Source organism: Anomaloglossus baeobatrachus, chromosome 2 (assembly GCF_048569485.1).
Source record: "Anomaloglossus baeobatrachus isolate aAnoBae1 chromosome 2, aAnoBae1.hap1, whole genome shotgun sequence".
NCBI lineage: Eukaryota > Metazoa > Chordata > Amphibia > Anura > Aromobatidae > Anomaloglossus > Anomaloglossus baeobatrachus.
In genome coordinates, this window is record NC_134354.1 from 327945143 (window position 1) to 327969460 (window position 24318).

Here is a 24318-nt window from a genome sequence, read left to right on the forward strand (position 1 = left end):
CGGTGATGAAATAATGCGGTCCGGTTTGTTCCTTTTTCTTGTGATTAACAATGTCCTTTGTAGCCTACAGCAACTAATCAGAGCTCCTATTAATGACCTGTAGCTAAAGCGCAGGGTTAAATTTTCCCCTCGAAATATAGTCTATGATGTTCACTGAGTCACGAGGCGGCTGTGCAAAATTTTGTGATTGTAAATGCGACAGTGCGGAATCATTTAGTGGACATACTCACATACATACTAATTATTCTGTGATTTTTCATAGCTTGTTTCTTAGGAAACATGAACCATGGTGCCCGTGTGAACACGTGGCTCACCAAGTTGGATGAGGTGTTTGGGGAGGATTGTAGTGTGCCAACCAGTTCAAATACTGACGCATCTCAGGAATTGATTTATAAATTTAAGAACTTACTGAATAGGAAGACGCGTGTTTGGTGGAATAAGTGCTTCTTAGAACGATATTTGACTAGGAATCTGATACCCATGGGACTAACAGTGCAGGTCTTCCCCTCTTTCCCTGTGGTGGATGAGGGTGTCAGGGGGAGATCGGAGGACCTTGCCTCTACCTATTCAAGGGGTTTCATGAAAATCCTGATACAGATTAACGAGAACACCTTAATAGAATTAGATATAGAAATTGGAGTCCTCCACGGGCAAATTAATACCTCTTTGTCAACTGGGGCTTTAGCTAAACTAGATAGCGATTTAGAACGCGAATTTCTAAAATAGGAAAAGGATGTAATGGCTACGAAAACAAAGTAATTCCAGCGGGACTTGAATGACCTGAAAAGCAATAAAGGTGTACAAGTGGGGTAAATATGGCTCACGTAAAAAAAACACCATCTATTACCCGGTCAAACTCGATGACATCATCATCTTCAGTTGAAGAGGAATAATATGTAGGGACAAATAATGCCCAACATAGAGTATCTGAAAGACTGGGAAATACAAGAGTCCTTCGGAATCATGAAGATAAAAAGGCTAAAAAGATGGGGGTGCCTGCCAGCCAGCAGTTGGATAAGAGACCCAAATCTAGTAATTTGGAGGTAATAAACCTATCGAATTACATATTGACTGAAATTAGGACTTTCTTTTGTCCCAAATAACTTTTGTTTTTTCACAGCACTAAAGGATTTAAATCTATTCTCTCGGAAAATGATTTTGAAAAAACTTCATTCCAAACGGTTTGATGACTTGGATCTGAACTCCGAAACTGAACGCCTGGCAATTTCTATCTTAGAGGCATTAGAACAAGAAAGCCATTCCAGCACTGCAGGTAATTTTCCCTCCACAGTTGTACCTAAAGGGCCAGTTACACGCGTCGATTTATCGTGCGTTCGCATATGCGATTGCACCCGCCCCCATCGTTTGTGCGTTATGGGCAATTTGTTGCCTGTGTCGCACAAAGTCGGTAACCCCCGTCACACGTACTTATCTCCCGAACGACCTCGCTGTGGGCGGCGAATATCCTCTTCCTGAAGGGGAAGAGACGTTCGGCGTCACAGTGATGTCACACAGCGGCCACCCAATAGAAGCGGAGGGGCGGAGATGAGTGGGACATAACATCCCGCCCACCTCCTTCCTTCTGCATTGCCGGCGGGACGCAGGTAAGCTTCAGTTCATCGTTCCCGGGGTGTCATACGGAGCGATGTGTCCTGCCTCGGGAACAATGAACAACCGGCGCGCAGAAGGACGATCGATTTTTTTAAATTGAGTGACGTGTCAACGAGCAACGATAAGGTGAGTATTTTTGCTTGTTCACAGTCGCTCGTAGCTGTCACACGCTAGGATATGTCAAACGATGCCGGATGTGCGTCACTAACGACGTGACCCCGAAGGCATATCGATAAGATATATCGTAGCGTGTAACGGGGCCTTAAGTCCACTACTTTTCCATCTTTCGCCCTTTGTCCGCAGGTAGAGATCTACAACAGACTGGTAACAAGAGAATTTTAAAACCCCCCACTATTTGGTACTAACGATAATTTAACATATCAACATCAACGAGCCATTATACAACTACAGGCAATGGAAGATGTGGTATTTAAATCTGCGGACAAAGGGGGTAATGTGTTAGTGTGGCCAGTCACACTATATAAAAAAAGAGGTATTTAGGCAGCTCCGTGATAGAGAATCATATAGTACATTATAATCTAATTCCCTCATGAAATTTTCGGAGGAATTATCTGTTATCCTGGAAAGAGCTTTTGATAAAGCCATCATCCCTAAAAGATTTTCAAGGGCCTTATGACTAAGGAGCCTGTTTTCCCTACCTTCTACCTTCTCCTAAAGGTGCATAAGGACCCAGTGGAACCTCCAGGACGTCCGATTGTCTCTGGTATGGGAGGACTAACGTATTTTTCGGACTATAAAAGACGCACCGGACCATAAGATGCACCCTGGTTTTAGAGGAGGAAAATAAAATTTTAAGCAAAAATGTGGTCATGACACAGTTATGGGGCGAGGATCTGCTGCCTACACTGTTATGGGGGTAATGTCCCCAAATTCTCTGCTAAGGTACCCCACCCTGGTAATGATCCTCCTGCCTTGTATATGTACCCCATCCTGGTATATACTCTTATCCTGCTATATACTGGCATCCTGCTATATACCCCCATCCTGCTATATCCTCCCCATCCTGATATATACTGTCATCCTGGTATATGCCCTTATCCTGCTATATACCCTCATCCATCCTGCTATATACCCCCATCCATCCTGCTATATGGACCCATCCATCCTGCTAAGTGGCCCCATCCTTCTATATGGCATGTATCCTGTATCACACAAAAAAATAAACGTTTATATTCACCTTTCCTCGCTCCATGCAGCATCGCTCCTCCCCCTGTCTGTGGCGGCAGCAGCATGTTGACCTCTGTGGAGCAGTCACTGTTCCCTGCAGCATCGCTCATCCTGCTGTCTGCCGGTCAGATGACCTGTGTGACTAGCGGCGCGCACAGCGATGATGTAATCGCTGTGCTCACCGCTCGCTACACAGATCAGCTGGCCGGCAGACAGGAGGAGATCGCGGTGCTGCAGGGGAACGGTGATGGGTGAGTGTACTGATCCAGCTGCCCCCGGCGCTGACCTGTGTGGAGCCGTTCCCCTGCAGCATCGCAATGTCCTCCTGTCTGCCGGCTGATGTGTGTGGAGAGCGCGCACAGGGATGATGTCATCTCTGTGCTCACCGCTCGCTACACAGATCAGCTGGCCGACAGACAGGAGATCGTGTGCTGCAGGGATCGTTGTCGGTGAGAGTGTACTGATTCACTGCCCCCCGCGCTGATGATGATGCGCGGGGGGCAGTGAATACAGCCACACATGATCACTCCAGGCTGTAGTTGCCAGGGGTGATCACGGCCGGCTGTTTACTATGCGCACACCCCCCGCCCATCATTCCGTCCACCTGTCAGCGCTAGCTTCAGCGCTGAGAGATGATGGGCGGGAGGATGGGCGTGCATATGTAATGAGCGGGCCCACGTGGTCACGGCAGGCGCTGCTGTAGCCTGCTCGTGCCGCCGATGACCCACTCCACCGCAGCACCCTCATTCCTGGCCGCAGCGCTATATTCAGACCATAAGACTCATCCCCTACTTTCCCCCAACATATGGGGGAAAGAAAGTGCGTCTTATGCTCCGAAAAATACGGTATGTGATCCTTTCTGCAAGTTTATTGAATACTACTTACATCCACTTGTAGAGACCTTGCCCTCCTATATCAGAGATACTACGGACGCCCTGAAGCGCTTGGATGGCCTGACACTGGGTAAAAACATGATTTTGGTTACGGCGGATGTAGAGGCATTGTACTCAAGCATCAACCATTCGGATGGTTTGCGAGCAACAAAATTCTTTTTGGGCATGACTAGCATCGATAAGGAGATGCAGGCTCTAATCATGGAGCTATTGGAACACATTCTGCACCACAATTTCTTTAACTTTCAAGGATTGATTTTTTCTTACAGCGATGGGGTACTGCGATGGGCGCGGCGTGCGCGCCTTCGAATGCGGGCCTCTTCCTCTATCTTTGGGAGAGGGAGGTCTTCAGCGTGGCTCGCTCACCGCGTCCCATGCGCAGTGCAGGTACAGGTATATAGACGACATGCTCGTCATCTGGCAGGGGTCGACTGAGCTGTTGCAGGACTGTTTCAAAGAACTTAATGACAACAGCCTTAATATACATTTAACGTATAAATACGACCCCCCACCAGATTGATTTTTTTTGGACGTTAGGATTGTGCAGGATGATGGAGCAATAGTGACTGACATTTTCCGAAAAAAAAAAACGTCGGTCAACTCTCTTCTGCATGCCAACTCTGCCCATACAAACGCAACAATCCGTGCCATACCAGTGGGCCAATTCTTGCGCATGAAGAGGATCTGTTCCACGAATGAACGTTTTGAACATCAGGCCAGGGAACTTTGGGACCACTTTGAGACACGTGGTTACAGCCAACGCAATATTAAGAGGGGCTATTTTAGAGCAAAAAAAACCCCACGCACACAATTGCTGTTCTATCAGAATAAGATGGAAGACCAATGTCCACTAGTGAGATTTATCTCAACGCTCAATCAATGGGACAGAATGAGGGAGATCATGACCAAACATTGGCCGGTTCTCCTGACTGACCCAGTTCTGAAACAAATTTTACCTGAACGGCCACTCCTCACGGCGAGAAGATCTCGTAATTTGAAGGATCTCCTCGTGAGGAGCCATTATGTGGCAAAAATTCCCAGACCATTTGGGAATACCCAACAATGAGTTGGGTGCTTCCCATGTGGGTCTTGTGTGTCCTGTAGGTACAGCAATATTATTCGAGCAACATCATTTACATAGAGTACGGGGGATATACAATTTCAGATAAAAAAATATATAACGTGTACCACCAATCACGTTATTTATCTTGCATCGTGCCCATGTAATCTATTATACGTTGGCTTAACATCGCGCGAATTACGTGTGCGTATTCGCGAACATGTACAGGACATCTCCGCGGCCTCGGAATGTGATGACCCAGCAAGCCTACGGACCATCCCGTGACATTTCAAGCTGCGCCATAATTGTGACCCTCAAGGATATAGAGCCTTTGGCATCGACTATGTGAGATGCAGCATCCGAGGCGGACAACTTAAAAAATCTCTGTCGCAGCTTGAGTGTCGCTGGATCGTTGATTTAAATACCATGGCCCCTTCGGGCCTGGATGAAAAGCTTTCTTTCGCATGCTTCCTATGAGATTTTGATGCAGTTAGTATTAAATTTGGCGACCAAATTGTTTTTATATTGTTTTTAATTTCATTTTTTTCTATATTTCTTCTCTTTATCGTTTCCATGTTTTTATCATTTTTCACATTGCATACATTGGAGGAGTGAGAATCCAATATACGGCTGTCTTATATATAACATTCTTGGAGTGGAGTTATCATATATACGTGGATCTGTCTGAGATCAGAATTGAATCATACATGATGGCATAGGGATATATGGAAAATAGATATGGACCACCCCCACATCGATCCTCTTGATGAACAAAGATTTTGATATATTCAGGGGATGGATCGTAATATGTACTGTATATACTTATGTGATGGCTTCTATATTATGTACTTTTACTGTTTTCCTCTTTGCCCACACCACTGCCCATTTGTATTATGGCCGCACCAGAGTTACGCATGCCCTGTGCTCCTCCTAACACCAGGTGTCCTGGACGGCATCTAGGCGGCAGGGGGTGGGACCATTGACGTCATCGGAAGTTTTCTTCCGTCCCGCCCCTATGCTGAGATGGCCCGAGAGGTTTATCTGCTGTGGAAAGCCGCGGCGCATGCGCCAAAAGGTGCGGCAATGTTTGAACACCTGGAGACTCACTCTGTATAAATAGACTTCTGGTTTTTGCACACACTATTTCCCTTCGAAAAAGCATTCAGCGAAAACGGCGTCAGGGAAGCGTGGGGATTCAGTGGCACAGTGTTACTATGGGTAATATCCCTTTTCTCTCACATAGGCTCTTTTTTACCACCTTGTCCCTCTGATATGCAGACTTGATTGTATGTAAATTTCTGACACCTTTGATAACATGTCCAGCACAGGGATTTCAATGCTCCAGACGTATAATGGGATTATTTTCTCCTTGCATGTATTAGCATTTGATCTACACTGTGCAAGTCTCTTTGCAAATAACCTTGCCATTTAATCCAGTTTGGAACATTGTCCATTGACCTGACTATTCTTGTTATATAAAGGTACCGTCACACATAACGAGATCGCTAGCGAGATCGCTGCTGAGTCACGTTTTCGTGACGGTGTGACGCAGTAGCGATCCCGTTAGCGATATCGTTATGTGTGACACCTACCAGCGATCAGGCCCCTGCTGTGAAATCTCTAGTCCTTGCTGAATTGGCCATTTTCTTCAAAGGCGATGTCCTGCTGGGCAGGACACATCGCTCTGTTTGACACTGTGTGACAGGGTCACAGTAACTGCTGAGATCGTTATACAGGTCGCTACAGCGACCTGTATCGTTCCTGCATCGTTGGTAAGGTCTGACTGTGTGACATCTCACCAGTGACCTCCCAGCGACTTAGCAGCGATCCCTATCAGGTCGCATCGTTTTCGGGATCGCTGGTAAGTCGTTGTGTGTGACTGGGCCTTAGGTGCATATCAGAGTGACACTATTGAATATGTTAGGAGCCTTTTTGGCCAGTGTACAAGCCATATGTGTCTGTATTTCTAGTGCCTATCTTTCTGAAATAAACCCCCTCTTTTGTGTCCTCGCCAAACTACCTCATATTCTACACAATTGCATTATTAATGTTTGTACTATTTATATAAATGAATAAAATATATGAATTTTACTGATTGTTATTGAAAAAACAAGGCACAAAATGCCATGACCAATGTCCTTTGTAGCCTACAGCAACCAATCAGAGCTCCTATTAATGACCTGTAGCTAAAGTGCAGGGTTAAATTTCCCCCTCAAAATATAGTCTATGACGTTCCGAGTCACATGAGGCGGCTGTGCAAAATTTTGTGATTGTAAATGCGACAGTGCGGATTCCTTTAGTGGACATACACACATACATACATATACACACACACACACACATCTTTATATATTAGATCGATATATATAATATATATTATATATACACATACATACACATACATATCTATACAGTATACACATCTATCTATAGATATATATATAATATATATATATATATCTCTATATATATATAATTGACTTATTCTGTCTGTCTATCTTGCTCCACAATTGTGTCACCGTGACAGTGCCCTTACAGTGACAACCGTCGGATTGGCCGCTCCGCTCGGCTCGGCCTGGCCCCGTCCCCCGCATGGATTAACCGTTTGGCCAGGCCCGCCCCCCACACACGATGCCCGCTAGGCCACGCCCCCCTCACGCGATGCCCGCTAGGCCATGCCCCCCGCATGCGATGCCCGCTAGGCCACATGGATTGGCCGCTCGTCTCGGCCTGGTCCCGCCCCTCGCATGGATTAACCGTTTGGCTAGGCCCGGCCCCGCACACGATGCCCGCTAGGCCACGCCCCCGCACGCGATGCCCGCTCGGCCACGCCCCCTCACACTATGCCCGCTCGGCCACACCCCCTCACACTATGCCCCTCGGCCAAGCCCCCTCACACTATGCCCCCCTCGGCCACGCCCCCTCACACTATGCCCCCCTCGGCCACGCCCCCTCACACTATGCCCCCCTCGGCCACGCCCCCTCACACTATGCCCCCCTCGGCCACGCCCCCTCACACTATGCCCCCTCGGCCACGCCCCCTCACACTATGCCCCCTCGGCCACGCCCCCTCACACTATGCCCCCTCGGCCACGCCCCCTCACACTATGCCCCCCTCGGCCACGCCCCCTCACACTATGCCCCCTCGGCCACGCCCCCTCACACTATGCCCCCTCGGCCACGCCCCCTCGGCCACGCCCCCTCACACTATGCCCGCTCGGCCACGTCTCCCTCACACTTTGCCCGCTCGGCCACGCCTCCATCACACTATGCCCGCTTGGCCACGCCTCCCTCACACTATGCCCGCTCGGCCACGCCCCCCGCACACGTTGGGCACCTGTACACCTCCCCCCAGGACAACTTCTCCCATTATATTCCTCTTTCCCCAGGACTACTCCTCCCATTATACTCCTATTATAATCCTCCTATTATACTCCTCTCTGAGGGGTTCGCAGCATGGGGGATGGAGCACGATGGGGAGTGCAGCATGGGGGATGGAGCACGATGGGGGGTGCAGCATGGGGGATGGAGCACGATGGGGAGTGTGCAGCATGGGGGAATAGAGCATGATGGGGCGTGCAGCATGGGGGATGGAGCACGATGGGGGGTGCAGCACGATGGGCGGTGCAGCATGGGGGATGGAGCACGATGGGGGGTGCAGCATGGGGGGTGGACCACGATGGGGGGGGTGCCCAGAATGGGGGGATGAAACACGATGGGGGGTGCGCAGCATGGGGGATGGAGCACGATGGGGGGTGCGCAGCATGGGGGATGGAGCACGATGGGGAGTGCAGCATGGGGGATGGAGCACGATGGGGGGTGCAGCATGGGGGATGGAGCACGATGGGGGGTGCGCAGCATGGGGGATGGAGCACGATGGGGGGTGCGCAGCATGGGGGATGGAGCACGATGGGGAGTGCAGCATGGGGGATGGAGCACGATGGGGGGTGGACCACGATGAGGGGTGCCCAGAATGGGGGGATGAAACACGATGGGGGGTGCGCAGCATGGCGGATGGAGCACGATGGGGGTTGCGCAGCATGGGGGATGGAGCACGATGGGGGGTGCGCAGCATGGGGGATGGAGCACGATGGGGGGGTGCCCAGCATGGGGGATGGAGCACGATGGGGGGGTGCGCAGCATGGGGGATGGAGCACGATGGGGGTTGCGCAGCATGGGGGATGGAGCACGATGGGGGGTGCGCAGCATGGGGGATGGAGCACGATGGGGGGGTGCGCAGCATGGGGGATGGAGCACGATGGGGGATGCAGCATGGGGGGTGGAGTACGATGGGGGGGTGCGCAGCATGGGGGATGGAGCACGATGGGGGGTGCAGCATGGGGGGTGGACCACGATGGGGGGTGCACACCTCCCCCCAAAACACACACACCGCAGAACACACCACACACACACTGGGAACCACAAACACCGCCCTACACAGACACCCACACAGACAACGCCGCACACACAAATATATGCACATACCGCATAACACACACATTGCACAAAACATACCTCCCCCCAAAACACACACACGCATCCCACACACACACACACACCGTGCAACACACACAGCACCACACACACACAACGCTCCACAAACAATCCAACACACAACGCAACACACAAACAACACTGCTCTCACCCCCCCACACACCCAGACAACACGCAGAACATTTACAGCGCCCTACACAAACACTTGGCAACTACACACAACAACATCTATATATATATATAACAAAAATCATACATTAACTACACAATACGTAAATTCTAGAATACCCGATGCGTTAGAATCGGGCCACCTTCTAGTCTATAAATATAATTGCCTTATTCTGTCTGTCTGTCTTGCTCCAAAATTGTGTCCTTACAGTGACAACCGTCAGATTGGCCGCTGGGCTCGGCCTGGCTCCGCCCCCCACACGGATTGGCCGCTCGGCCTGGCCCCGCCCCCATTATACCTGCTAGGCCACGCCCCCACACGATGCTGCCTGCTAGGCCACGTCTCCCGCACGCGATGCTGCCCGCTAGGCCACGCCCCCTCACACTATGCTCGCTAGGCCACACCCCCTCACACTATGCCCGCTCGGCCACGCCCCCTCACACTATGCCCGCTCGGCCACGCCTTCCTCACACTATGACCACTCGGCCACGCCCCCTCACACTATGCCTGCTTGGCCACGCCCCCTCACACTATGCCCGCTCGGCCACGCCCCCTCACACTATACCCGCTCGGCCACGCCCCCTCACACTATGCCCGCTCGGCCACGCCCCCTCACACCAATGCCCGCTCGGCCACGCCCCCCTCACACTATGCCCGCTCGGCCACGCCCCCCGCACATGTTGGGCACCTGTACACCTCTCCCCCAGGACAACTCCTCTTTCCCCAGGACTACTCCTCCCATTATACTCCTCCTATTATAATCCTCCTATGATACTCCTCTCTGAGGGGTTCGCAGCATGGGGGATGGAGCACGATGGGGAGTGCAGCATGGGGGGTGGACCACGATGGGGGGTGCCCAGAATGGGGGGATGAAACACGATGGGAAGTGCGCAGCATGGGGAATGGAGCAAGATGGGGGGTGCGCAGCATGGGGGATGGAGCACGAGGGGGGGGTGCGCAGCATGGGGGATGAAACACGATGGGAAGTGCGCAGCATGGGGAATGGAGCAAGATGGGGGATGCGCAGCATGGGGGATGGAGCACGAGGGGGGGGTGCGCAGCATGGGGGATGGAGCACGATGGGGGGTGCGCAGCATGGGGGATGGAGCACGAGGGGGGGTGCGCAGCATGGGGGATGGAGCACGATGGGGGGTGCGCAGCATGGGGGATGGAGCACGAGAGGGGGGTGCGCAGCATGTGGGATGGAGCACGATGGGGGGTGCAGCATGGGGGGTGGACCACGATGGGGGGTGCCCAGAATGGGGGATTAAACACGATTGGGGGTGCGCAGCATGGGGGATGGAGCATGATGGGGGGTGCGCAGCATGGGGGATGGAGCACGAGGGGGGGTGCGCAGCATGGGGGATGGAGCACGATGGGGGGTGCGCAGCATGGGGGATGGAGCACGAGAGAGGGGGGTGCGCAGCATGGGGGATGGAGCACGATGGGGGGTGCAGCATGGGGGGTGGACCACGATGGGGGGTGCCCAGAATGGGGGATTAAACACGATGGGGGGTGCGCAGCATGGGGGATGGAGCATGATGGGGAGTGCACACCTCCCCCCAAAACACACACACACACACACACACAACACACCACACACACACTGGGAACCACAAACACCGCCCTACACAGACATACACACACAGACAATGCTGCACACACACAACACACAAACACCGCGGCACACACAAATATATGCACATACCGCGCAACACACACATTGCACAAAACATACCTCCCCCCAAAACACACACACGCACCCCCCACACACACACAAACCGCGCAACACACAGCACCACACACAGACAACACTGCAGACACACAGCGCTCCACAAACAACGCAACACGCCCCCCCACCCAGACAACACCCAAAACATTTACAGCGCCCTACACAAACACTTGGCAACTACACACAACAACATCTATATATATATATATATATATATATATATATATATATATATATATATATATATATAACAAAAATCATACATTAACTACACAATACGTAAATTCTAGAATACCCGATGCGTTAGAATCGGGCCACCCTTTTATATATATATATATATATATATATATATATATATATATATTATATTTATATATATATGAACAACAACAAGGCAGAGTCCAGCAATAACGTGAGCAGTCCGGGATGCTGTTAAAAAATTTCTTCCTTCTTTTTATTCATAAATTCATTAAAATATAATGGTCCAAGCAATTCAGAACAGCATTATCGCAGGAAAATAGCGCAGATAGGACTACGCGTTTTAGCGGTAAAATCCGCCTTCTTCACGGTCCAGAATCTGATCTGCTTTCCAAACATAGAACCTTATATACATCTCACTCCCATCAGGGTAATTACAAACATGTGTGAGAGATTTAAAAACATGTGCTAGAAAAGCAAATCAAACATATAAGCTATCCGCATATTGATCAATATACAGCATGCATAAGAGTTATAAAAAAAGGATTCAACATTTTGGAGAAAAATACAATCAGAAAATCCAATAACCTGACCATAAAATTCTTTTTAAAGTGATACAAAAGCCTAACACAGTAGTAATAGCCAGCGGCATATAATGCAACAATGTATCAATAGTGCATAATGATATCCATACGATTGTTAAAGCCCTGTGGCATACGGGTCCCCAGCTCAAATATCCACCTACTCTCTCTTGCAAGCACTTTTTTATGAAAATCTCCCCCTCTCAATGTTTTTTTTACATGCTCTATGCCCATAAAAGAAAAAATTTAAAAAAAGGGGGTATCCCAACTGGTCTTTGGAGAGAGCCAAGAAAAAAATAGCAGGCATTGATAGGGTTAAGCTGTTGGATTCTACTAAGAAAAAAAGACAGTTTGACTCCAAAAAATCTGGGGTAGTTTTCAGCACCAACTATAGTCCTCAGTTTAATTCTATTGTTAAAATTATAAGAAAATATCTTCCGTTATTATCTCAGAATAATATTTTGAAAAACATTGTGGAAAATAATGATATTGCCTTTGTGGCAAAAAGAGCCCCAACCTTAAGGTACCGTCACACTAAGCAACTTACCAGCGATCCCAACAACGATAGGGATCGCTGGTAAGTTGCTAGGAGGTTGCTGGTGAGATGTCACACTGCGATGCTCCAGCGATCCCACCAGCAACCTGACCTGGCAGGGATCGCTGGAGCGTCGCTACACGAGTTGCTGGTGAGCTCACCAGCAACCAGTGACCAGCCCCCAGCTCCTTGCTCTCCTAGTACAGCACACATCGGGTTAATTACCTGATCTGTGCTGCAGCTACATGTGCACAGAGCAGGGAGCAGCGCACAATGCTTAGCGCTGGCTCCCTGCTCTCCTACTTACAGCACACATCAGGTTAATTAATCCGATGTGTCCTGCAGCTAGCTACATGTGCACAGAGCAGGAGCCGGCAGCACAGGCAGTGAGAGCGGGGGAGGCTGGTATCAAAGGTAAATATCGGGTAACCAAGGACAGGGCTTCTTGGTTACCCGATGTTTACATTGGTTACCAGCCTCTGCAGAAGCCGGCTCCTGCTGCCTGCACATTTAGTTGTTGCTGTCTCGCTGTCACACACAGCGATCTGTGCTTCACAGCAGGACAGCAACAACTAAAAAATGGCCCAGGACATTCAGCAACAACCAACGACCTCACAGCAGGGGCCAGGTTGTTGCTGGATGTCACACACAGCAACATCGCTAGCAATGTCACAAAAGTTGTTCGTTAGCAGCGATGTTGCTAGCGATGTTGCTTAGTGTGACGGGGCCTTTAGCTACATTATTATCACCTAGCATGTTCAAAGATCCAGACAAAATCTCCCCTAGCAACTGGTTAAAAACAATAGGATTTTTTAAATGCGGTGCTAATATTTTCAAGTGCTGCGGTTTTGCTAATAAGTCTAAAATATTTACATCTATTTCCAATGAAAAACAGTTTAATGTTCGTTCTTTTATAAACTGTAATACGGAGAATGTAGTTTATTTGATTAACTGCAATATATGCCGCATGCAATATGTAGGCTGCACGATGAACCCCCTTAAAACCAGAATCCGCAAACATCTTTCAGATGCTAGCAATTTGCCAATGGTTGGTGCATCAGTAGTATCCCGACATTTTTCAAAAAAACACAATGGGGATTTACGCGGTTTTTCTTTTATGGGCATAGAGCATGTAAAAAAAACATTGAGAGGGGGAGATTTTCATAAAAAAGTGCTTGCAAGAGAGAGTAGGTGGATATTTGAGCTGGGGACCGGTATGCCACAGGGCTTTAACCCTTTCACGACCGGCCGATTTTTCGCTTTCCGTTTTTTTTTTCGCCATTCTTTTTCTGAGAGACGTAACTTTTTTATTTTTCAGTCAATATGGTCATGTGAGGGCTCATTTTTTGCGGAACGAGCTGTACTTTTAAATGAAACCATCAGTTTTACCATATTGTGTACTAGAAAATGGTAAAAAAATTCCAAATGCTGAAAAATTGCAAAAAAAGTGCGATAGCACTATGGTTTTTGAGATATTTTATTCACTGTGTTCACTATATGGTAAAACTGATGTGTGGGTGTGATGCCTCAGGTCAGTGCGAGTTCGTAGACACCAAACATGTATAGGTTTACTTTTATATAAGGGGTTAAAAAAAAATCGGAAGTTTGTCCGAAAAAAGTGGCGCACGTTTTACGCCATATTCCGTGACCCGTAGCGTTCTCATTTTTCGGGATCTTAGGCTCAATGACGGCTTATTTTTTGCGTCTCGAGCTGACGTTTTTAACGGTACCATTTTTGCGCAGATGCTACGTTTTGATTGCCTCTTATTGCATTTTGCGCAAAAGTTGTGGCGACAAAAAAACGTCGTTTTGGCGTTTGGAATTTTTTTACCGCTACGCCGTTTACTGATCAGATTAATTGATTTTATATTTTGATAGATCGGGCGTTTCTGAACGCGGCGATACCAAATGTGTGTATATTTTTTATTTTTTTAACCCTTTAATTTTCAATGGGGCGAATGGGGGGTGATTTGAACTTTTAGGTTTTTTTTGTTTTTTTTTTAATTTTTTAAAACTTATTTTTTTACTTTTTTTTTTATTTTACTAGTCCCCCTAGGGGGCTATTGCGATCAGCATTCCGATCGCTCTGCAGTATCTGCTGATCACAGCTGGAAGGCTGTAAACAGCAGATACGCTGTCTTTCTCTTTTGCTGTGCCCCGGGCACAGCGAAAGTGAAACCAATTCATGTGTAGTACAGGAGTCATCACATGACCCTGTGCTACCATGACAACTATCGGGAGTCACGTGATCGAGTCACGTGACTTCCGGTTTCGGCGGTAAGTAAAACTTTACCGCGATCGCGCTTATAATGGCGCTGTCATGTATTGACAGCGCCATATAAGGGGTTAATCGGCACGAGCAGATAACGATTCTGCTCGTGCCTAGCAGGCACACATCTCAGCTGTGAAAATCAGCTGAGATGTGTGCCGATCGCGGCATGCTGCCGCCGGAGGACCGCGGGCAGTAAGATTATGTCATTTAGGACGTAATTTTACGGCCCGCGGTCGTTAAGGGGTTAACAATCGTATGGATATCATTATGCACTATTGATACATTGTTGCATTATATGCCGCTGGCTATTACTACTGTGTTAGGCTTTTGTATCACTTTAAAAAGAATTTTATGGTCAGGTTATTGGATTTTCTGATTGTATTTTTCTCCAAAATGTTGAATCCTTTTTTTATAACTCTTATGCATGCTGTATATTGATCAATATGCGGATAGCTTATATGTTTGATTTGCTTTTCTAGCACATGTTTTTAAATCTCTCACACATGTTTGTAATTACCCTGATGGGAGTGAGATGTATATAAGGTTCTATGTTTGGAAAGCAGATCAGATTCTGGACCGTGAAGAAGGCGGATTTTACCGCTGAAACGCGTAGTCCTATCTGCGCTATTTTCCTGCGATAATGCTGTTCTGAATTGCTTGGACCATTCATTATATTTTAATGAATTTATGAATAAAAAGAAGGAAGAAATTTTTTAACAGCATCCTGGACTGCTCACGTTATTGCTGGACTCTGCCTTGTTGTTGTTCACATTTGTATGGACGGACTCCTGCGTCCTGATCCGGGCACAACGGAGTTAACCAGGTCAGCTGAGGATCCAGGTGATTCACAGGAGTGAGCTGGTCTACATTGTTGGACTTATATTATATATATATATACATACATACATACATGTATATCTATATATATCTATCTATATACAGTGTACATGTGCAGTATATATATATGACATACATACACATATCTATACAGTATACATATATATATATATATATATATATATATACACACAGTATACATATATATACAGTATACATATATACATATATATATATATATATATACATACACACACACACACACACAGTATAGTATACACACACACACACACACACACACACACACACACACACCTACCTACTATAGACTCACATTAGGTCCTATATATAGTCTTGATTATACAGTATTCATTTATCTATAAGGCTATGTGCCCACAGTGATTTTTTTTCAGCACAAAAAAAAGCATGTCTTGGTAGGAAAAAAAAGCTGATGAAAAATGTGCTTTTTTCATGCTTTTGTGCTTTTTTTCATGCTTTTTTTGTCATGGCAATCTCAGGGGTTCAGGCGCTGTACCCCCGCGATTGCCACCGAGTCTCCAGCTCATGTTACAGCCGGGACTCAGCTCTCACTGCCCGGAGCAGTGCTCGCGCTGCTCCCGGCAAGTTAACCCCAGAATGCTGCGATTAGTGTGATCACAACAGTCAGAAGGCAGGGAGGGGGATCTCTTGCCTCTCCCTGGCGATTGGGTCCCTGGAAAGTGTTCACAGGTACAGTGTCCATTTTAGGACATGATCATATATCAGTATTAAACATCAGAAAAACCCCTTTTGACAACTGACCACTGATCACTGACAGCTGATCATTGACTTGCCGCTGTGTCTCCAGCTGATGTTACAGCCGGGACTCAGCTCCCGCTGCTTGGAGCGGTGCTCGCACCGCTCCCGGCAATTTAACCCCCTGAATCCTGCGAACAGTGCGATTGCAGCAGTCAGAAGGCAGGGAGAGGGATCTCTTACCTCTCCCTGACTATCAGTTCTCTGAAAAGTGATCACGGGGGCCCGATCGTTGCCATAGTAACCCTGCATCATCACCATGATGACCCAGGCTTACTAAACTACATATCGCCTCACAGATTGGACTTCCCTACAGCAAAGTCCCGCGATTAAGCCCGCAAGGCCTAGGTGCAGGGAACTCCGACGACGTTCATGCCGGTGGATCTGCAGGAAACACCTGTGATCCGCCAGCATGTACAGGATTCAGCTTGTGACATCACTCAGGTTACTTGTGGACACACGTGAACGTCCAGCTGTGACTGTCACTAACCTGAGTGATGTCACCGCTAATCGCGACTCACTCTCTGCCTGCAGTTACAGCGATTGGTCATGTTCCATGATTGCGCGCTGTAATTTCAGATGTAGCAGTACTGGAATTGTCATGGGACCTCGTGTGGATTACGTTGGATCTGGAGCGTTGTTTGGGGGATTAATAAAATGGTGAAATAGGGTGCTTCTTTTTATTTTATTTCAAATAAAGGATTTTTCTGGTGTTTATGTTTATTTACTTTTACTTACAGATTAGTGATGCGGGGTGTCAAACGCCTGCCATCAGCAATCTAGACCTTAGTGACAGCTGTGAGCTGTTAGTAACCTCTTAGGCTATGTTCACACAGTGCATCTTTTACTGCGTTTTTGAGGTCACAAAGATGCACCTAAATGCATGCATTTCCTTCACCCAGAAATGTCCATGAGATTTCTATTTTTCTGTCCACACAGTGCATTCATTTTTTGGTTGCATCTTGGCTGCATTTTTTTTACGATGCACCCAAGATGCAGCATGTCAATTCTTTTTGCGTTTTTCCAGCGTTTTGAGCCCTTCCAGTCAATAGATTTGACTTAAAAAATTAATTAGGCAAAACACATTAAAAATGCGTCAAAATCACATGCCTTTTTTTATGTGTTTTTGCAGTAGGTGTGTTTTTTGGGGGCAAAAACGTTGCATCTTAAGATGCACTGTATGAACATAGCCTTATATTACCCCAACTGCCACCGCACCAGGGCAATCGGGGAGAGTCGGATAATACATCGGGCTTGTAACATCAAATGGATGCAACAATCCCGGGCAGCTGCAGGTTGCTATTCTTAGCCTGGGGGGGGCGGCCTAATAACCATAGGCTTCCAGAGCAGGGCTGTGGAGTCGGAGTCAGTATAAAATAGACAGACTCCAACTCCTAAAATATATAATAAATTGGGTACAGTAGTTCAATGCAGAATGTGCTGAATATTTTTTCATAGGAATTTGGGAAAGTTATGAAATGTCCTATAAATGGCTGTTCTATTCCTGATCTAAGGCTACATTCACAGTGTTTTTGCTGCATTTTTTGAGGATATGTTTTTCAGCTGCAAAAGCAGATCAGCTTTTTAAAAAAACGCATCACCTGAAAGGTTTTTGAGCTCATAGATAATGTTTTTCTATAGCAAAAGCAGATTAGAAAAACGCCACACAAACTGACATGCTCATTCTTTGTGAGGATCCGTTTTTGAGCCCAAAACCGGATCCTCACAAAGCAATGCTTCAAACATGATAAGTACAATTAAACCGATGAATGAGAGTAATGAGCAACAGCTAGAAGAAAATTTAGGATTCAGTATGTTAGAGATGGAAGGCCACAGTGCTGTTCATGTAACGGAGGAACAAGCAGATATTACAACAGAACAGCAAAATGATACTTTAGAATTAGATGATCTTGTTGAAGCTGCTTCAAAACACTTTCATATTCATCACATGCGCTGTGTTGTGCACACGCTGCAGCTGGCAATAAGAGATAGTCTGCAAGAGGGACATGCTGGAAATCTGATTGGAAAAGTAAGGAAATTGGTTATTGCCGCCAGAACCCCTAAAATTAATTCCATTTTGAAGAGACGTGCTGGGAAATGGGCGATTGTCGATCAAGCCACTCGGTGGGGCAGCACTTATTTAATGATTGAGCGATTGCATGAACTAAAACAGTTTCTTATAGATATGGCGAACCCTCATAAGGGAGGGTAAGAACTTGCTATTTTGCCTGTCCCAAAGAAGAGGTTTAATCGCAGATGGAATTTCTGCTTCAACAGGGAGAGACACAGCTATTGGAAAATAAAATTCTTCTGGTAGCTGTTTATGTGGACCCAAGTCATCGTATACTGCTTGATGATCATCAGCTTACTAAAGGAAAACAAGCTCTGACTGAGGTAGTAGTTAGGATGAGTGGCCTACAGAACTGCCAGGTGCAAGAGGACTTGGGTCCTGACAGTGCTACTGCTGCCGTATCTTCATCCTCATCAGATCAGGAGTTAACTTTGACAAGTATTTGAATGACATGTTGCAGGCAAAGCGTTGCCGCAAGGAAAAATATTTCACTCTGTCTCCTATAGCAAGCAGATTGACCATATTTCAGCGAAATTTTTCACTTGCTAGAAAAATTCAACCGTTCATCAAAACTGACTGTGTGGAAGGCCATTCCTTTACACCCGGAAATTGTTAGAGATGTTGCCCATGTGGTTACAGCTTTGTTAGTGTAGAGAGATTGTTCTCTAGCCTTAAAATTATTAGGTCAGATTTGAGGTCATCTAAGAAGGAGGATCTGATGGAGGCAATTCTATTTCTTAGAACAAATTCATAGACTGCATAAGTGATATGTAGTATGTTTTTGCTGAAAACTGTTTTTTTGTCACCTACATAGTTTATTACATAGTGTTATATATATATATATATATATATATATATATATATATATATATATATATATATATATATATATATATATATATATATATATATATATATATATATAGATATATATATATATAGGAGTCGGAGTCATGGGGTCAGAGTCGGTGCAAGGGAAATTGAGGAGTAGGAGTCACAGGTTTGGCTTACAAACTCCACAGCCCTGCTCCAGAGTCTGAAAATACCAGCTCACAGCTGTCGGCCTTATCATGGCTGGGTATCAAAATTAGGCGAGACCGCAAGCTGAATATTTTTATCTATTTAAATAAATTAAAAAAAAAAAAAGCTGCATGTGGTTCCTCTTATTTTGATACACAGCCAAGATATGCGCACAGCTGGGGGCTGCAGCCGGATTTATCTGTGCTGGTATCAATAGGGGGGATCCTTTGCCAATTGTTTTATTTATTTTATACCACCATATAGACTCTGAGACAGCGTCTGTGGTTCCAACCAATCAACAGATGCTGTCTGAGGGCGGAATCTGACTACAGCCAATCAGATAGGCTGGTGGGTAGGGAAAGCAGTGAATACTCATTACATATAATTGTCGGGCCCGGAAGTAACGATGCAGCTGCGGGGACACTAAGTATGTACACTAAGTATGTACTGCTTTAACCCTTTTGCTTCCTTTTTTGTGGCCAATCACAGCCATGACAATACTTGTCATGGCTGTGATGGGCAGGGACAGGATGGTTTTTGCCATTTGATCATTGACCGATTTTTCGCAAGATCATGTGCGGTAAATGATCAGATGTCTGATCCTGATCCGGCCAAAGATTGAACGATTTTTTCCGATCTTTGGATAGCTCATCTCTATTGCAGGGAACCCCAGTGACGTCAAAAAGCACATAAAAAGAAAATGTGCTTACACATGCGTTTTTTCCTGCATTTTTCACTGACTCCATTTAAGTCACTTAGGGAAACAAGCACGAAAAAAACGCTAAAACAATTTAAATGTTTCCTATTTTTCAGCAACAGAAAAAGCAGCAATGTGGGCACAGCAAGTCACTATTCTCATAGACCAGTGATGGCGAACCTATGGCACGCGTGCCACCAGGGGCACGCAGAGCCCATTCTGCTGGCACGCGTGCTGTCGCCTGATCCTGCCGGTTCGATCTGCTGGTGCAGTCACGCCGGCAGATCAAATCTGTGTTGGAGCGAAGTAGACATTTCTCCTCGCTCTGACACTCCTCCTCTCCCAGGCCGCAGGTGTGTTGCCTAGGAGACGGAGGAGTGTCAGTGACCGGCGCCGGCGTAATGACGTCTTCTGGCCGCGTGGGAACTGAGGACCCAGCGGCGCGCAGCAGGGGAGCGGGTGCAGCAAGGTGAGTCGTGTGTGTTTTTTTTTGTTTAATAACTCGTGTGCGGCTGTGCCAAGGTGGGGAGTCCAGCGCCAGTGTTGGGGGGGGGAAACGCACATGCCAGAGTGGGGTGGGGGAACGTACATGCCAGCGTGGGGTGGGGGTGGGGGAACGTACATGCCAGCTTGGGGTGGGGGAATGCACATGCCAGCGTGGGGTGGGGGAACGCACATGCCAGCGTGGGGTTGGGGTTGGGGAACGCACATGCCAGCGTGTGATGGGGGAACGCACATGCCAGCGTGAGGTGGGGGGGAGAAACATACAGTTAGGTCCAGAAATATTTGGACAGTGACACAAGTTTTGTTATTTTAGCTGTTTACAAAAACATGTTCAGAAATACAATTATATATATAATATGGGCTGAAAGTGCACACTCCCAGCTGCAATATGAGAGTTTTCACATCCAAATCGGAGAAAGGGTTTAGGAATCATAGCTCTGTAATGCATAGCCTCCTCTTTTTCAAGGGACCAAAAGTAATTGGACAAGGGACTCTAAGGGCTGCAATTAACTCTGAAGGCGTCTCCCTCGTTAACCTGTAATCAATGAAGTAGTTAAAAGGTCTGGGGTTGATTACAGGTGTGTGGTTTTGCATTTGGGAGCTGTTGCTGTGACCAGACAACATGCGGGTAAGGAACTCTCAATTGAGGTGAAGCAGAACATCCTGAGGCTGAAAAAAAAGAAAAAAATCCATCAGAGAGATAGCAGACATGCTTGGAGTAGCAAAATCAACAGTCGGGTACATTCTGAGAAAAAAGGAATTGACTGGTGAGCTTGGGAACTCAAAAAGGCCTGGGCGTCCACGGATGACAACAGTGGTGGATGATCGCCGCATACTTTCTTTGGTGAAGAAGAACCCGTTCACAACATCAACTGAAGTCCAGAACACTCTCAGTGAAGTAGGTGTATCTGTCTCTAAGTCAACAGTAAAGAGAAGACTCCATGAAAATAAATACAAAGGGTTCACATCTAGATGCAAACCATTCATCAATTCCAAAAATAGACAGGCCAGAGTTAAATTTGCTGAAAAACACCTCATGAAGCCAGCTCAGTTCTGGAAAAGTATTCTATGGACAGATGAGACAAAGATCAACCTGTACCAGAATGATGGGAAGAAAAAAGTTTGGAGAAGAAAGGGAACGGCACATGACCCAAGGCACACCACATCCTCTGTAAAACATGGTGGAGGCAACGTGATGGCATGGGCATGCATGGCTTTCAATGGCACTGGGTCACTTGTGTTTATTGATGACAAAAAAGCAGACAAGAGTAGCCGGATGAATTCTGAAGTGTACCGGGATATACTTTCAACCCAGATTCAGCCAAATGCCGCAAAGTTGATCGGACGGCGCTTCATAGTACAGATGGACAATGACCCCAAACATACAGCCAAAGCTACCCAGGAGTTCATGAGTGCAAAAAAGTGGAACATTCTGCAATGGCCAAGTCAATCACCAGATCTTAACCCAATTGAGCATGCATTTCACTTGCTCAAATCCAGACTTAAGACGGAAAGACCCACAAACAAGCAAGACCTGAAGGCTGTGGCTGTAAAGGCCTGGCAAAGCATTAAGAAGGAGGAAACCCAGCGTTTGGTGATGTCCATGGGTTCCAGACTTAAGGCAGTGATTGCCTCCAAAGGATTCGCAACAAAATATTGAAATTAAAAATATTTTGTTTGGGTTTGGTTTATTTGTCCAATTACTTTTGACCTCCTAAAATGTGGAGTGTTTGTAAAGAAATGTGTACAATTCCTACAATTTCTATCAGATATTTTTGTTCAAACCTTCAAATTAAACGTTACAATCTGCACTTGAATTCTGTTGTAGAGGTTTCATTTCAAATCCAATGTGGTGGCATGCAGAGCCCAACTCGCGAAAATTGTGTCACTGTCCAAATATTTCTGGACCTAACTGTATGCCAGCATGGGGTGGGGGAACGCACATGCCAGTGATATAGAAGGGTTAATAGTTTCTCTATTTCTTTATTAAAGATATTTTATTGAAATTTAGTAAGTATATCTGGTGGTAGTTCATAATAATCATGGAGCCTTCGGATTTAGAGACAAGCTCAAGGATTATTATTGTCTCTAAATGTTCTTCTTATCTTCTTCTTATCTCATATGCATGACTCTACATTTTTGTTTTGCTAAAACTTAAAGGTCATACGAGAAACTTGTAAAGTCCAGCTAGAAGCCTTTTTTGCAATATCACATTGATCTGTAAATGGTATAAATAAACTGTACCTTAGCTGAATAAACAAAAAATTGATCATGCTCACATGAATGCAGGTCTTTTTCTCTGAGCGCTCGATCTTGATTAGGTCTGAAGAGGCCTAATTCAGAGGACCTCACTGGTGATCCCATAAGCTGACTTGTGACAAAACAGAACAGCTACAACACCAGCATGGGGGGGGGAGGAACACACATGCCAGCATGGGGGGGGGGGGACATGCATGCCAGGATGGGGAAACATGCATGCCAGGATGGGGGAAACATGCATGCCAGGATGGGGGAAACATGCATGCCAGGATGGGGGAAACATGCATGCCAGGATGGGGGAAACATGCATGCCAGGATGGGAGAAACATGCATGCCAGCCAGCATGGGGGAAACATGCATGCCAGCCAGCATGGGGGAAACATGCATGCCAGCCAGCATGGGGGAAACATGCATGCCAGCCAGCATGGGGGAAACATGCATGCCAGCCAGCATGGGGGAAACATGCATGCCAGCCAGCATGGGGGAAACATGCATGCCAGCCAGCATGGGGGAAACATGCATGCCAGGATGGGGAACAATGCATGCCAGGATGAAGGAAACATGCATGCCAGGATGGAGGAAACGTGCATGCCAGGATGGAGGAAACGTGCATGCCAGGATGGAGGAAACATGCATGCCAGGCGGAGGAAACATGCATGCCAGGATGGAGGAAACATGCATGCCAGGATGGATGAAACATGCATGCCAGGATGGAGGAAACATGCATGCCAGGATGGAGGAAACATGCATGCCAGGATGGAGGAAACATGCATGCCAGGATGGCGGAAACATGCATGCCAGGATGGAGGAAACATGCATGCCAGGATGGAGGAAACATGCATGCCAGGATGGAGGAAACATGCATGCCAGGATGGAGGAAACATACATGCCAGGATGGAGGAAACATACATGCCAGGATGGAGGAAACATACATGTCAGGATGGAGGAAACATGCCACGATAGGGTACATTTACCAGGCAGGGGAACATTTACCAGGAAGGGGAACATTTACCAGGAAGGGGAACATTTACCAGGAAGGGGTACATGCTAGGAAGGGGGACATTTACCTGGATGGGGGAACATTTACCAGGAAGGAGGTAAATTAACCAGGATTGGGAACATTTACCAGGATGGAGGACATTTACCAGTAATGGGGTACATGCCGGGATGGGGGAACATTTACAAGGATGGGCAATATGTCAGGATGGGGTACATTTGCCAGCATGGGGGAACATGCCAGAATAAGGTACATTTACCAGGATGGAGGACATTTACCAGGATGAGGTATATTTACCAGGATGGGGCCATGATGGGGACAAATATACCAGAATCAAGGAAATATATATCAGGATGACAATATATATCAGGGGACATGTTTACCAAGAAGTGGCCCAGGAAGGGG

At 46.9% G+C, this 24318-nt stretch overlaps 1 protein-coding gene across 5 annotated transcripts in view; it reads right to left on the reverse strand.

Moving 5' to 3' along the window:
* DHDDS (dehydrodolichyl diphosphate synthase subunit) overlaps positions 1 to 24318 on the reverse strand; it is a 178596-nt gene that overhangs the window by 12523 nt on the left and 141755 nt on the right. The gene's annotated exons all lie outside the window — the stretch shown is intronic.